We start from the raw sequence: 16,332 nt of genomic DNA on the forward strand, positions 1-16,332 counted from the left end.
TTTCCTTTTAACCCACCATGTCTTCAGGTATTCGGGGAAAATGTCTCACAAGGTGGTAAAGCTACCCATCCTTTAGCAAAGATGTCTGTCTATCTTCCTGTCTTAAAACCAACATACATAGAATTTTAATCTTATTCCAACTGCTTTTTCTATCTTTATTATATTTTGTAATCTAAATATAAAATACACTATATTTTATTGCTTTAAAACCTCATACAACTTAAAGTCGGTGTATTAGTTACTTCTCTGTGCTGTGACAGAACACCATGGCCAAGGCAACTTATAGAAGGAAGGGTTTATTTGGGGCTTAAAGTTGCAGAGGGTTAGAGTCCATCATGGCAGGCAGCATGCACCAGGCAGACAGGCACAGCACTGGTACAGCAGCTGAGTGCTGACATCTGGATTCTCAAGCAGGAGGCAGAGAGGGTCACCAGGAATGGAGGGAGACTTTTAAAACCTCGAAGCTCATTCCCAGTGACACACCTCCTTTAATGAGGCCACACCTCCTTATCCTTCCCAAACAGCCACCAACTGGGGACCGGCTACTCAAATCTGAGATTCACGGGGGATTCAAATCACTACAGCAGGTTCACTTCCAGATATCCATTAACACAAAGAAAGAGTCTAAAGTGACTGACCCACTGTCTTTAGACCCCCACATGCATTTTCTTTACATCCTCCATGTCCATCAGAAATCATATAACATTTTAATTTTCCTACTTAGCATTTATCTGTTTTCTTTACTAAAGTGCAAGGTTGAAGAGGGCAGAGACTGTTGGATTTGTTCACCAGTTTACCTCTGTTACCCTGAAAATACTACATACATACTAAGATGAATATTCAATAAATGAATTCAGGAAATAGGCATTTTTATTACTTGGCTAAATATATGCTCACAGTCTCAAGGCACACCCTCCTGCTTTTATTATTTACCTTGGCAGATGTGACATTTCCAATGTAAACTATGCCCTATTCAAACCATCACTTGGTGAATATGTAATTTTCATCAAACTGTGCTTTAATACTAATCAGAATGAAAAGCCTCCTTTTCCAAATGTCCATTGACCTTGACCATCTCTGATGTTTGCATAGTGATGTTAAGAAGACCACATTTGAAGCAGTCCAGGGGTCTATTCTCTGTTGCAGGCAAGACAGGGAACAGCAAATCTAATCTAATCAATGGAGGAAACTGAACAAGTGAAAAGTCAAAGCTAGCATTTGAAAGGATTGATGAAATATGCAAGACTTTGGTAAGATTATTCCGGAAAAAAAATGAGTAGAACACAAAGAACACAGGGAATAATAAAGGACCTACTAAGTGTAAGACATAGTGGGTGCCTAGGCAATGTGATCCCCATAGACTCAAATCTTAGGCTGGAATTTTACAGCAATTATAACTTTGCAAAATTAAAAAGAAATATAAGCTTAAAACAAACAATTAAACCATCAAATATTATATATGAACCCATTCTAAGGTGAGAAGAGGGTGGTAGAAATCCTTAGCTCATTTTACAGCAACACAAACCTTGACAGCAGAATACATAAACCTATCCTAAAAACACCAAGTAGACAGCAGGATTCAGTGCTCACTGTTTACAAAAACTGGAAGCGAAGGGAAAACAGATGGGGACTCTTTAATCTTATTTTTTTTTAAAAAAAAGTCCAAACAAAGATAAGCATGAAGGAAATAAACACAGAACTCTGATCCTCTTGGATAAAGCTGAGCAGGTGTGTAGGGCTTTGCTAGCTCACAGTCCACAGAAGGCCTTGGCCTTTAGCGGCACATTGATCTTCGGGCACAAGCCTCTAGATGGGTTAGAGCAAGCAAGTCCACCCCAGCTTTAGAGGACCTGAACTTCTATCAAAGCAAAATCAGACTCCTGTGCAGTCAGCCTGAGAGAGAGAGAGGGAGAGAGAGAGAGACAGAGACAGAGACAGACAGAGAGGCAGAGAGACAGAGAGAGAGAGACAGCGAGAGATACAGAGAGAAAAAGAGACAGAGAAGACACATAGAGACAGAGACAGAGAGATACAGAGATACAGAGACAGAAGGAGACAGAGACAAAGAGAGAAACAGAGACAGAGAGAGTCTAAGAGATACAGAGTCAGAGACAGAGACAGAGAGAGACAAAGAGGAAGAAAGACAGAGACAGAGAGATACAAAGAGACAGAGACAAATGAATCATTAGTTAATAAGGGAACTATTATGAAGCTTCAATCAAATCAAATAATCCCATACACAGAAAATCAGAACTCAGGAGGCCGAGGCAGGTTACATATGTGTGAGTCTGAGGCTAGCCTACTCTGCACAAAAAGTTCTAGACCACCTAGGGCTACATAGTGGGCCCTGTCTAAAAATAAATAGATTATTTATTTGCTTAATTAATTAATCAACCAAAATTAAAAGCAAGATGACTTCACATTCCCAGGGCAACAATCAAGAACACATCTCCCGAGAACAGTGTGTTTATGTTTGGAAGACAAGACTCAAGTGCATTACAGTCAGTTTTCTTTTGGAGTGTTGAGGTAAGAAAAGCAGATCCCCTGAAGACAGTAAGTACCCTGGGCAGGACACCCAGTCACCCCTGCAGACAGTACCCTGGGCAGGACACCCAGTCACCCCTGCAGACAGCACCCTAGGCATGGCACCCAGTCACCTGCCCATTTCATTGTCCTTCAAAAATTTTCTTGAAAGTCTAAACTTCCATCTTGATGTTAACTGTCTTTAAATACTTGATTTGAATGAACTTTTCCACTCTGATATTTCTGATTGGCTATTTGCAGAGTTCTCAATTCCTTCTTTAAGTTCAAATAGAAATCACTGAAGCAGTATACTGCAAACAAGCCTATGGGAAGTGAGCTGATACTAACTGGTGACCCAAACCACTTCCCCTCAACTAGCAAAATACCTGCAGGGAAGTGTGTGGAGGACACCTTACATACTGTGGTGTAGCTGTTTCCTAGGAGTGGAGACCTTCTCTCCTGGGAAGAAAGAGACTCCTAAGACTCAGGAAGCATACAGTACCCAGGAAGCTCATGAAACTTACGATGCTCTAGAAGCTCACCGAGTCCATATGCACAGGACCCCTCCCCCAAAGGCTACAAGAGTTGCTGGAGAGAGAAGATTCACTGTTGGGGCTGCTTGAAAGTTGGACAGGGAGCTCCTGAAATACAGCTTTTGTAGTCATCACCGACGCTGGGGTAGGCTTTTCGATGATGCAACTGTCTTTGAGTCACCCATGCACCTGTAATAACCACAATAAACTTATGGATTTGCCATACCAGATGTGGATGGGACATTTCTTTTATTTTGGGATGAATACATATTTGTTTGAATCAACCTCAAAACATAAATCATCTAAACAGTATTATTTTATAGCCTTATTCCCAGCTCATTTTCTTGTTTCCTGTTTGTACCCAAATGTCCTTTTTGGCTAGGGTGTCCCATATCGGGGGGGGGGGATGGTCTTAGAGTTTGTGAAAGTCAGTTGTTTCTTGTGTACTCTCCCAATATCCTCAGCTGTGACATTCGCCTAGAAGTTTCCCAGGGATAAGTGGTTTAGTCAAAGCCCCGGGGATATGGACACACGGTTTGACAAGCAAGAGATTGGAAGGCAATGAGCTATCCCACTGAGGAAAGAAGTGTCAGAGAGCCAAGGGCACTATCTGAGGAGACTGGGAACAGGCATCAGAGGCAATTCACCAGAAAACAGCGACCCTGAGGAAAGAAGCCGAGCTCCAAGGACAAGATTTCCCTCTGTGTCAGTTCTTAGCCCCACTAACAACTGCCAGGGTACGCCAATGCAGAATTTCCAAAGCTGAGGACCAGAGGAGATATTTGGGGCTGGAACTCACCTGTGTTGTTCTTTCAGATAAAAGATATTAGCTTCTCCGGTTCATTGACCTTGTGCAGACTGGGCAGCACCTCCGCCAGCTCTGGCTCCTTGTGAAAAGGATGCTGCAGGCAGCAGAGACTAGGCCTCTTGTAATAAAATCAGCCCAGCAAGCCGTTCCAAAGACTCATGATAGGGATCACTACCCAAATTAATTTGCTAGCAAATAAAGAATGGGATGCCAAAATCAACAAGAGAAGGCCGCCAGCTGGTAGGTCACAAAGGCTCTTGTTCCCTTTTGTTCTTGAGGCTGCTGCCGAGTTAGAATGCTTACCTTTTCTAAATCACAAGACTTAATTTTGCTCATGATATTTATTCATTTGGGAACTTTTAAAATACAATTTTTATTTTTGAGTTTAAGTTTTTATTTTCAGATGATAAATAAGTTTCCATGTTGATAGGCCACAGGGTGGTATTTTTTGATACCATGGAATAAAGGATAATGCCAGGCAGTTGGCATATTCTTCACTTCATTGACACGGTTACCATTTTTTAAAAATTAACTCTTTAAGTTAATATGGAAAGCAATTGGTTTCATTATAGTGTTTTCTTTTTCTTTTTAGGTTATTAATGTTGCATGTGTATCTGTGTGTGTGTGGTCAGAGGACAACTTTTGTGGTTAGTTCTCGCCTGTCACTTGGGTTTTTGCCTTGTGAAGCGTGTGCTGTTACCTACTGAGGCATCCTGCCAGCCCTCACTACGGCATAATCACGCTTTGTTCCAGCTTGCCCTCTCCCACACTACTCTCCTCTGTCCAGCCTGCCACTCTACTGGCTTTGTCAGCCCCTCCAACAGTTTCTTTTCATGTCACATATATGCAAGTTCTTCCTGCCCTCTCTCCCCTAATATCTCTTACTCCATTCTGATGATTCCCTTTCTGGTTTCACACACACCCCATATGGTAGTTTGAATATAGTTGGCCCCCATAAGCTCAAAGGGAGGGGTGCTACTGGGAGGTGTGGCTTTTTTGGAGTGGGTGTGGCTTTGCTGGAGGAAATGTGTCACTGTGGAGGCGGGCTTTGAGATCTCCTATATTTTCAAGCCATGCCCAGTATCTCAGACCACTTCCTGTTGCCTGTAGGTCAAGATATAGGACTCTCAGTTACTTCTCCAGCACCATGTCTGCCTGCACACCACCATGTCTCACCATGAAGATAGTGGACTGAAACTCTGAAACTGTAAGCCACCCCAGTTAAATGTTTTCCTTTGTGAGAGTTGCTCTGGTCATGGTGTCTCTTCACAGCAATAGAAACCTTAACTAAGACACCCCATATACACACAATACCACATACGTAAACACATACACATAAACATACACACATTTACACACACACACACACACACACACACACACAATTTTAAATCTGTGTTCTATACATGAGAGAGAAGATGTAGTGTTTGTCTTTTCAAGTCTGGATTATTTCACTTAACATAATGACTTCCAGTTCCATCAATTTACCTGTAAATGTTATAATCTTATTTTCCCTTGTGACTGAATAAAATTCCATGCTGTGTATGTACCATGTTTCACAATCTCCTTCTTTCACCTGTTTGGACAGCAAGGCTGGTTCATTTTCTAGTATCATCAATAGTCCAGCTATGGTCATGGATGTGTAGGTATCTCTGTAATACATTCACTGAAAGTCCTTTGGGTGTGCCTCCTGTAAGAAAGAAAACATAAGTACTGCAGAGAAGACTCAGTGGTTAAGATCACATACTGTTCCTGCAGAGAACTCAAGTTCAGTTCCCAGAACCCACATCCGACAGCTCGCAACAGCCCATAACTCCAGCTCCAGGGAATCTGGTACCCACCCACTTGTGCCCTCTGAGGGCACACAGGCACACATATATACAAATAAAAATAAAAGAAATCTTTAAAAATAAATAAAATATAAGCATTCTATTTCTAATATCAGAGGTCCTTTAGACTTAAATTTACCAGATCACAAACAAGCAAGAGGCATTGGGCCCCTGTCTTCCCCAGCATCAATTGCATGAGTACTTTTAGTTTTTCTTAGGGTGAAAATCTACAGTCAACTATGTGGCTCAGCCCACAAACCAGGGGAGGGACGGGGAACTTGGAACCCCAGGTATTCATCAAATACAGCTCTGCATCCTTGGAGTACTGACAGCAGAGTGGATGGCTTGGGCGGATAGGACCCTGGTATCTCAGTGAAGACACAAGCAAATCCTTTCCCACCCTTGACTGTAAAACCTATCATGCCAGAGGAACTTGAGTTCTCTAATTAGGGGTCAGAGAAATGCTTTTGATCCGAACGCTGACTTTAATAAAGAGCTATGCTTCCAGAAGTAGACAGTCGGGGGGGGGGGGGGCAGATGCTTTGTCACCGCAGAGTCTTGGGAAGGACGAGATGATCCTGTGGCTCCATGGTTTCATCCACTGGAATCCATGGTGACCTGCCCCTTGCAAGGTTTTGCTCTTGAATTTGCATTAGGATTCTGCATTTGCACATCTGAATTTATGTTCATGTTATGAATTATTTGGACAATAGGTCTACACATTGTCATGACATGTTAGGGGCCACATATCTGTATGGTGATATATTGTGTATCAAATAAAGCTTGCCTGAAGATCAGAGAACAGAACAAGCCACTAGATTAAACATAGAAGCCAGGCAGTGGTGGCACATACCTTTAATCCTAGCACTCGGGAGGCAGAGCTCTTTCTGGATCTCTGTGACTTCAAAGCCATCCTGGACTACATGAGATTGATTCAGTCTAGGAGAGAAACAGAGCCAGGCAGTGGTGGCATGCACCTTTAATCCCAGTACTTAGGAGTTACACGCCTTTAATCCCAACACTTGAGATCTCATGCCTTTGTTTAATCCCAGGAAGTGATGGCCTGAACAGAAGAAAGGTATATAAGGCATGAGGAGACAGGAACTAAAGGCTTTTCGACTGAGGAAGCCTTTTCAGCTAGAGGCCTTTTGGCTAGGCTCTTTCAGCTGAAGCCTTTCGGATGAGAGGAACCCCTTCAGCTGAGAACTCAGAGACATTCAAACAGACGATTCGTGGATTGGCGAGGTGAGATGTGGCAGTGGCTTGTTCCTTTGTCTCTCTGATCTTCAGGCAAGCTTTATTTGATATACAATATATCACCACATTATCTGTTAGGATTTAACATTCTATCAAATCAAGTACTGTCTCAATGGACAACATTTAATTTTCAATGTTATTTCTTAACCAGGTTACTTAGAGGTGTTCTTGGGATGTCCCAAGTTCCAAGTTAGGGAAATATTGCTTTAAGCCTTGCTCAAATTCTGATATGAAGGTTTCAAACCTTGATAATCACTAAAGAGATCTGTGTTTTTCCTTGTAACCATATGAAAAAATCTAAATGCTGCATGCCAGGAATATAGTCTGTTGATTAAAACATTGCAGCTGATGGGGTAAGGAGCAGGGGCAATGTTATCAACAGTGGTGGGTTCGAGTGTCCCTGCCCTCAGATATTTGTTCTCAGTCCTTTGACAGGGGATGAATAAGAAAAACAACCAATGACTGGAAAGTATTTGACAGTGTTTTGTTCCTGCGAAGGGTCCAAAAAGGGGCCATTGGCAGCTCACAAGTAGTGTGAAGATGGGGACTCTAAGGGGGAAATGACTGACTCGGGTGAATTCCTTAAACCCACGGTATCCTGGCTGCAAGCTCTCTGCCGGCACATAATCTGTGCCTGAGCCTTTCCCTGTCATCCCTACCTGAATATGCATCTTACCCTAACAGACAATGAAATGGCCTTTACCCTGGAGCAAAATGACGTCCTTCTGGGTAACTCAGCTAGTGCTCAGTGATGCCAAGCACAGGGTCTGGACATATGGCAGGTGATGGGGGATAAAAAGAATCATTCCAGAGGCAGCCAGGGAGCTCCTAAGATGAAGGAGACAATTAAAATGCAATCCCAGGATGAGCTCAAATACAGACTGTCTCCTATTGATGAAAAGCTTTTAGAATCAGTGTTTCATCATAGAGGGAGTCAAACCATAGTTGAAATCGTGAAAATAAAGGACTAGGAAAATTGTGTCCATCAGCTAAGTTTAGGAACTAATATGGCTTCCTGTGTGGCCAGCTTCCCATATACAGTAAACAGTAGAATATTGCTGCTTGTTTTAAAAAATGTATTTGAAGCATCAGTTTTCAAAAGAACAGACATGAAAGCGTCTGAGGTCACTTTATGCTTCTGCCAGATGCAGAACAGGATGTCCTCTCCATTGAGGGTGGTGGATGCTTCCCATGGCTTCACAAAGGACAGCATGTGGCTTGGTCATGCTGACTGGGGAGAGACCATGGGTGGTATCTTTGATGTCTAACCTCAAATTATTCAATCAAGCTATTTTCTTGTGATAGTAAATTTTATGCATCAATCTGGAAGTGTTTAAGGTGAGGTTAACTTATATAGTGAGAGAAGAACATTTTACAGTATGGTGTTTGGATCCTAAATGCTCTCTGTGGGTCTTATGTTCCATCACAGGATGGACCATACCCTCTGAAACCAGGAGACACAAGGAACCTTTCCTCTGGCCTGTGTTTCAGTTTGCTGGTTAGTTTTAGGGCAACAAGAAAAGTAGCAAATGTACTCATACTGTCAACTTGGACTTGTTAACCTCTAACATAAGGTGAGCCAGTCCCATATGCACACACACACACACACACACACACACACACACACACACACACCCCTTATTTGTTCTCATTTTCTGGACAACCCTGATCAATAAAATTACACTTGATAAGACAAACTTTTGTGGAGTCCCTGTCAGCTAAATAAAAAGTTCTCTTGGACTCCTGAGTTGATCCTTGAGCACTGTGTGTGAGCATGCTTTGCCCCGTGTGGACAGTTGTGCTCTGCTTCCTTTAGATGTAATGAACCATACCTGGAGTGGCTGAAATACACAAATGCTCAAACAGACAATGAGTTCAAACCTGACCTCTATCTCTTGGGCAAAATGCTCAATTATTTTAAGCCCCAGTTTCCTCATTGGCAGTAAGAATACCTACCCCAAGGGATTGTTGTAAGAATTGGGTCAATTCAGGCAACTTGCTTCCATATGCATCAGGTGCTCAGGAAGTCTTTATCCCAGCTAACTCAGACCAGAAACCTGTGTGCTGTAACATGCAAGAGTTAAATCCTTGTGGGACAACATTAATAACGACCACAGTTTTGTTATCAATACTGTAGGGTATGGTGATATTTTATTTGTATTAAAATGTTATTTGTATGTTAATAAATAAAGTTGCCCGGGGGTCAGAGCTATTAGCAAGCCATAGGAAAGCAGGGCAGTGGTGGCATACACTTGTAATCCCAGCACTTGGGAGGCAGAGCTGGGTAAGTCTCTTGTGTGTTCAGGGATGCAGCCATTATTGGATACACATGCCTTTAATCTCAATACCAATCATGGAAAACCTGGAGGCCTATACAGACAGGCCGTGAGGAGGCGGTCATGTGGTTGGGTTTACAACCAATGAGAAGGCAGGACAGGAACTCTATATAAAGACTTTAACACAGAGGTAGCTCTGGTTCGGAGAGGTAGGACCACTGCAGGAGGAAGGGTAAGGTTTTAGCTCTTAGCTCTGACCTCTTGGCTTTCTTCTTTGCATTGGTTCTGTGTTTCTTATTTAATAAGAAGGTTGGTTACATCTACAGTAGGGTGTGGCCAACCTTAATTCATTTCTTTGCTCAGGGAAAAGGGTTCATTCAACATTGGAAATACGCTTTCTTCTACCAAGCATCTTATTTCTCTCACCTAGCAGAGATCATAGGTTTCACTGCTCCAGTGTTACAGTGCTGAGCCCTGGGCTCATCAGCAGGCAAGCAGACAAACAGTGTTTCACATCTTAGATATCAGGGAGTTTTCTTGTGGAATTCACCTTTGGTAATGATGAGGAAGAGTTAAAATGCAAATGTACAATTATTGACTAGCGTTCTGAGGTCATGCCTGGTGTATTTCATTCTGAACTTCTTGCTCAATGCCTTTCAAATCTCTCTTGCTAAATTTGGCTCCTTGGAAATTATTCCTCCAAGGCAGAAAATTGGCAGTCAAGTAAATTTCATTGGCCTTTAGATCATTGTGTTTTTTAACTTGTAATTTTCCATTGCTCTCTGTTCTCCATTGACTTTCCATTGCAGACTACATTACATGTGGGGTAGCAGCATCGATCTTGACCCATGATACATATTCCCTTGTCAAGAGCTGATCTATTAGGTAGGCTTCTTTCAGGAGTGAGTAGACTATGTCTATCAATGAAGAATGCCATGTACAGATACACAGTGACAATTATAAATAACTTAAAAACCTCTGCAGAGATGATGCTTCTCAGGAGCATTGAAAATGAACTTTCTTTATTTCTAACAACTTACATCCATCACAGCTAAGTAGTTTGTGAAAAAGTTCTCAGTTTGGCCAATTGCAAAAAAGAAGCATATAACACAGAGGAGAGAGAGAGAGAGAGAGAGAGAGAGAGCAATCAAACCATAAAGGCAAAGTCAGTAGATAACAGGAAGCTGGAGCAGTACGCCATAAGTTCGTTTGGATATATTTCAGACATCCAAGTGGAGATGTCAAGACAAATTGGAAAAAGAATCTAAAGTTTAGAGAGAGGTTGAGGATGGACACGTACATTGCCGAGTCATCAACATGATAGCTTAAAGTAAGCAATGGTGAGTGCTACCTAGGGAATAACTAAGGAAGAGAAGTGGGTCAAGAACTGCCTATGGTGATATTTTATTTGTGCTGAAATATGATTTTATTTGTATGTTAATAAATAAAGTTTGCCTGGAGATCAGAGATCATAGCAAGCCAGGGACAGCAGTCAGGCAGTGGTAGCCCATGCCCTTAATCTGATCACAGGGCAGGCAGAGTCTCTGTGTGGTCAAGGACACAGCCAAGCGTGGTGAGACAAGCCTTTAATCCCAGTACCAACCATAGAGACCTGGAGGTCTGTATAGACAGGCAGTGACGAGGAAGTCATGTGGTTGGGTTTAGAGCCAATGAGAAGGCAGAATAGAAAGGTAATAAAACACAAGTCACACAGGAAGAAGGTCACTCTCTCTGGGGAAGCGATGGTGGCGAGGTGGTAAGATAAGGTAGTCATGACTCTCTGATCTCTTTGGCTATTTATCTCTGTATTTGGCTCTGTGTTTCTTATTTACTAAGATTGTTTAGAATTTCATCTACAACTGCCCACTGTATGTTCTGAGGATATGGGACATTGGGACTGTTGAGACATGCCTCAGGGGTTGAGACGGTTGAAACTCAGCTATGAGGAAAGTATAAAAAAATGGCTGGTGCACTCCAGTGAAGACTTCAAGAAGGATGGGAGAGAGCAGCCCAAACCAGTAGGGACACAGGGTACCATCAAGCAAATGCCTTCACTTAAAGACAAATGGAAAAGATGAGAGTAATCATCATTATTATGAAAAAATAGGAATTCTTGTGAAAAATAGAAGAAATTTGCTTAGACCATGAAAGTTGCAGTTTGATTTTAGTCAAAGGGAAGCTATGTAGGTGATCTTCACCAAAAAAGTTTCTAAAATCCTGAATGGGGTAGGTCAAAAAGAATACCCAGTGAGAAAGTAAGTGGATGTGTGTAATTCTGAAATAGCTGTGATCAAACGCACAGAGATAATAAACAACCAGAGCAGCAGCTGGAGGGGATGTAGACCGGAGTCCATGGAGGTGTCTTTTAAAGGAAGCTCACATTCGCAGAAACAGCACTCGTCTTTCTCTTTCCTGGTCAGCTAAGATGTGAGCAAGTCGCTGCCACCAGCTCTGACCACCATGGAGCTGACACCATACTCGCCCCATAGACTGTGTCCCCTGAAATCAAGACTCTGAGACTCTGACCCTCATGGAGAAGATACCATGCTTGCCCCATAGACTGTATTCCCTGAAATCAAGAACCAAAATAAGCTTTTTGTCTATTAAGCTGCTTCTTTTCACAGCAACAAAGAATGCAGATAATAAGAAAATTTGAACCAGGAGTGGGGTTGTTGATATAACTCTGACATAGTTCTTAGGACTTGGGGACTGAATTACAAGAGGAATGAGGAAAGTTTGAGATTGGAGAATCCCTTGAATGCTGTAAATTGATTATAAACGATATTTTCGTGTGAATTAGAAAAAGGCATAATCAGGGCAGTTTGCTTCCTCCCCCGCCACAGTAGAACACAAGGATCTTTTTATTTAAAGAAACTATCAGATAATCACCATGTCCATGAAGGTAAGAATCAAGGAGCAATTTCCAATAAAATAAATCAAACAAGGGCAACATTTTATTTTATAAATGATTAATGTAAATGATGAAGGCAGTATATAAATTATGAAATCATATTAATATTAAATATTGGGGAACATTTTAATAACTATTTAAAATCAGATCTTTAAAGTTAAGGTTATAAATGTGTGAAGTGGAAGATTTGTGCATTTATAAAGGGATAGGCTTAATACTAATGAAGAATAAGGAATCAGGAAAGCATGTTGGTACATAAACAAACAAACAAGCAGTGTATCCTGAGCAGATGGTATATACTTGGGAGACTTGAACAAAGTCTTGATTTATACCCAATGGGCAGTAAGATACCACCTACCAGAGAGTGATCCTGGATTCTTGAATGAGCAAATACAATGACTTATTTTGCCCAAATCAGTGGATTTATGAATCATTTACTCTAAATCTATTCTGCTTTGTTTTACAGAGAAAACTTGGAAATCAAGAACGTTCTGGAATGATGAGGCTTTCCGTGCCAAGACCTAAAGCCCAGCCCAGCACTAGTCCATCCAGTTCGTGCTGTGGCAACTCCCTTGGAGCTCATTTTTATTGTTAGTTCTCATTTGTTTCCATATTTAGTGAACACATACTTAACTGCAAAGCTGTCATCAATAAGAGCTCTTACAGTGCCTCATTGTGCAAACATCTTTCATGTGTGCTAGGCATTTTCAAAAACTTAATAATCTGCATCTGATTTGCATCATCTTATTTAAACAAAGGCAATATTGGCCATACTGCCTACGGAGACAGGCTTTGAAAAATTGCAATAATTTTTGCAGCTATGTAGTAACAATCTGCTTCTTCTGGGTTCCCAGAAATGGTTCTGCTTTGTGTGTTTTTACAAAAACAGGGACCGTGAGTGGGTAGATGGTGGCTGGGAAATGCTTCATGGATTAAGAAGGTTGAGACCTGAGATACTTAAAGAATGAGTGATGTATTCTTATTAAGTCTTCCTCACATCATGGCAGTGACTGTGCTCTTTGCTGAACCCTTCCCAGTGTGGTGGCAAAGCCTTTGGTTCCATTTCTTACTGCTCTGGGAAACCCCACAAAGCTGGGGTTCCTGACCCATCGGCGACATCATGATCTGTGGAAATGCAACTCTGGAATTGATTCTCGGTCCTGTGGGTTGTCTGCCAATCTTTGCTACAGAGACAGGACTGTACACAGCTCAGTGAGACGCTCTGGGAGAAGGTGACCCATGCTCCTCCTTTTCTTGTTTAGCGTAAATCTGAGGATGATATCTCCACCCTGTGTCATTCTGTACTTAGGCTTCTTGGAGGAAACTAAAATTTCAGCCAAGTAGTGAGTGGCTGTGGTTAGAGAGCAGTGATTCCATCACAAGCCAATATGGAGAAATACAGATACAAGCTCAAATGGAACATAAAAATTGGTTCAGAGTGAGATAGTCTAATATAGAGATGGCACAGTCGTGCATGCACATGCGTACACACACACACACACACACACACACACACACACAGTGTTGAAAGCATTACAACAAATCAGAGTCCTTTAATACTCAGTGCTCTGAAAGCCTGGGGGAGCGGCTTTACTAACCTGAAGAGAAGGAACAAAGAGAGCAGGTGACATTCTTGTGTCTCCAGCTGTCAGTGATCCCTGAACTTGAGGATCCACTGGTAAAGGAAACGTGCAACTTTCTGCATGTCCGCATCATGCATGTGGAGCAGTGTGAGTAGTGGGCATTGTGTGTACTGAGGAAATTCTGGGCTTCACGCATGCTGGGCACTGCTCCATGTGAGCTCACACTGCTACCCTCCTGATGTTCACTCGTGTTTCTGTGAATTCCACATCCGGTGATTACACAAACGTGGAATTCTGTGGTGGGTCTAGTTGATTGATTGCTGCTGGTGGTCCCTCTTGCTCTTAATTAAGTTGGTTCTATTTGTGGTTTAGGAATCCATACTTACATGGGCTTCAGTTCGGCGACTGGAGCGTCAGTGAAGTGTCCTCTGACTGGATTCTCAGTATGGCTGGTGTCACTGCTTCCGGTTTCTTACCCTGCTCCCTCCCGGCCTCATTCTGTCTATGCCGCTTATTTGTGACACTAGATCTATGACCCCTAAATCAAAACTTAGCCTGGGCTTTGACCAAAAACAGAGGAGCAAAAGATATACCTTTCACATACAGATTCCCCTGCTACACAGTACACGGGAAAACGCTGTCTCTCACTGTCTCCTTAAAATCAGTCTTAGTTGCCTCTTCTGATGCCAAGGTGTGGCTTTCCAGGTTGGTTGGTCAGTGTCAGGAGAGGCAAGTGTCTACCTGAGGTTAGTTCCAACTACCCTATGCCTTGTGCCACTAGAAGGAGCCGCAACTCCAGCGACATGTTTCAGTTCTCAGTTACCCTATATCCATTAGCCACTCAGAGGACTCATTGTATTCATCTTAAAATAATTAAGTTAATTAATTTATTTGGGGAGGGGAGGGTGTCTGCCACAGCTCACACAGAGAGGACAACTTCTGTGTGAGAGTCAGTTCCCTCTTTCCACCATGTAGGTTCTAGGGTTCAAACTCAGGTGGTCAAGTTTGTCAGTGGAGGCCTTGCCTGCTGATCTAACTCACTGGTTCTGCTCAGGGAACTCTGGCAGGAGCAGCTCTTAGACTCTCAGCTAGGCAGTGGTCTCCTCATGCCCAGAGGCTATCTTGGCCATCTTCCTGTGGTACCAATCAGTCAGAGCTAAGTATGATGGGTACCAAGTTGCCCTCACCCTCAAACACACCGGTGTCTTCAATGTGTAATCAGCCTAGCTCACTGCTTAGCATCTTCCCTTTGTAAGAACATCTTTCCCCCCTGGAAGTAGATTCTCAGGACACTGTGCCAAACTTCAGGGTTTTGCACACATCACTTGTCATTTGGATTTATTACGAGCTATACAGTCTTTGCTTTCCACACCATGTCACATCCCCATGACTTCGTGGTCCCCACCTCTGGTCCCAGGTGAGTTGAGTGAAGTTCCATATTAGAGATCCCCAAGGTCTGTGGTTAGAGAGCAGTGATTCCATCACAAGGCAGGCAGGCTCTGCTGCCGACATCAACTCACCTGGGACCAGAGGTGGGGACCACGAAGTCATGGGGATGTGACATGGTGTGGAAAGCAAAGACTGTATAGCTCGTAATAAATCCAAATGACAAGTGATGTGTGCAAAACCCTGAAGTTTGGCACAGTGTCCTGAGAATCTACTTCCAGGGGGGAAAGATGTTCTTACAAAGGGAAGATGCTTGGTGTGTGTCTCTACACGAACATCAATTTGATAAAGACACCGACAGTAGAGTCTGGAGGGGTGTGAGGAATGGTCCCACCCCTGTGACAAGCAATGCTGGAAAGAGAAGAGGAGATCAGGTCTCTGGGGCTGTGTATATGGCTCAGAGGTTAAGGATACTTCCTGCTATCCTGAGAACTCGAGTTCAGACCCCAGCACCCACACTAGACAGCTCACAACTGTCTGTAACTCCAGAACTAGAGAATCCAACACCCTCTTCTGGCACCCACAGACACATAGCTTACACACAGAGACACGTACATAAAAATAGAGCAAATGTTTTTGAAAAGAGGATGTCAAATCTCTGTGGGCAGAGGGGACTTTGCTTGTTTTGTTGTAAAAGGAGAAGATAACAGCTCTGGGTTCTGAACACAGAATGAAGCCAAGAGTATCCTGAGAGAAACTGAGTCCTGAGGACTCTCAGCTGCTCTGGTGGCATGGGGCCATCCACAGGAGGTTTCAGGATTGAACAAAGCATCGGGTCCTTTGGCAAGAGGGCCACATCTGGCAACCCTCTGCTGATTTGACAGAGATGAACCAAGAAGACAAGTGGGACAGCTTCTGTCCCTCCTCTGCATGTGCACTGCATGCCCCAGGCCCCTACCCAGTTCCTGCTCGTCCAGCTGCCTTCACAGCATGCGAGAAGAGGCATGGGCTTCAGATGAAGGCAGGGTAGCCTTCCAGGAGTCCCAAGTCTCTAAGCATCTGGCTTCAGACATCTAACGTAACCTCATTGCACACCAGCTCTGGACAGTCGATGCAGGGGTAGTTATCGTTTTCTTGCAGAACTTAATGAGATGCTCTATAGGGGGTGTTTAGCACATAGTGTGACCACGAGTCAGAGAAGTAGCTTCCTCTCCCACTCCTGATCC

This window comes from Peromyscus californicus, unplaced genomic scaffold (assembly GCF_007827085.1).
Source record: "Peromyscus californicus insignis strain IS unplaced genomic scaffold, ASM782708v3 Scaffold_16__1_contigs__length_79575227, whole genome shotgun sequence".
Lineage (NCBI taxonomy): Eukaryota > Metazoa > Chordata > Mammalia > Rodentia > Cricetidae > Peromyscus > Peromyscus californicus.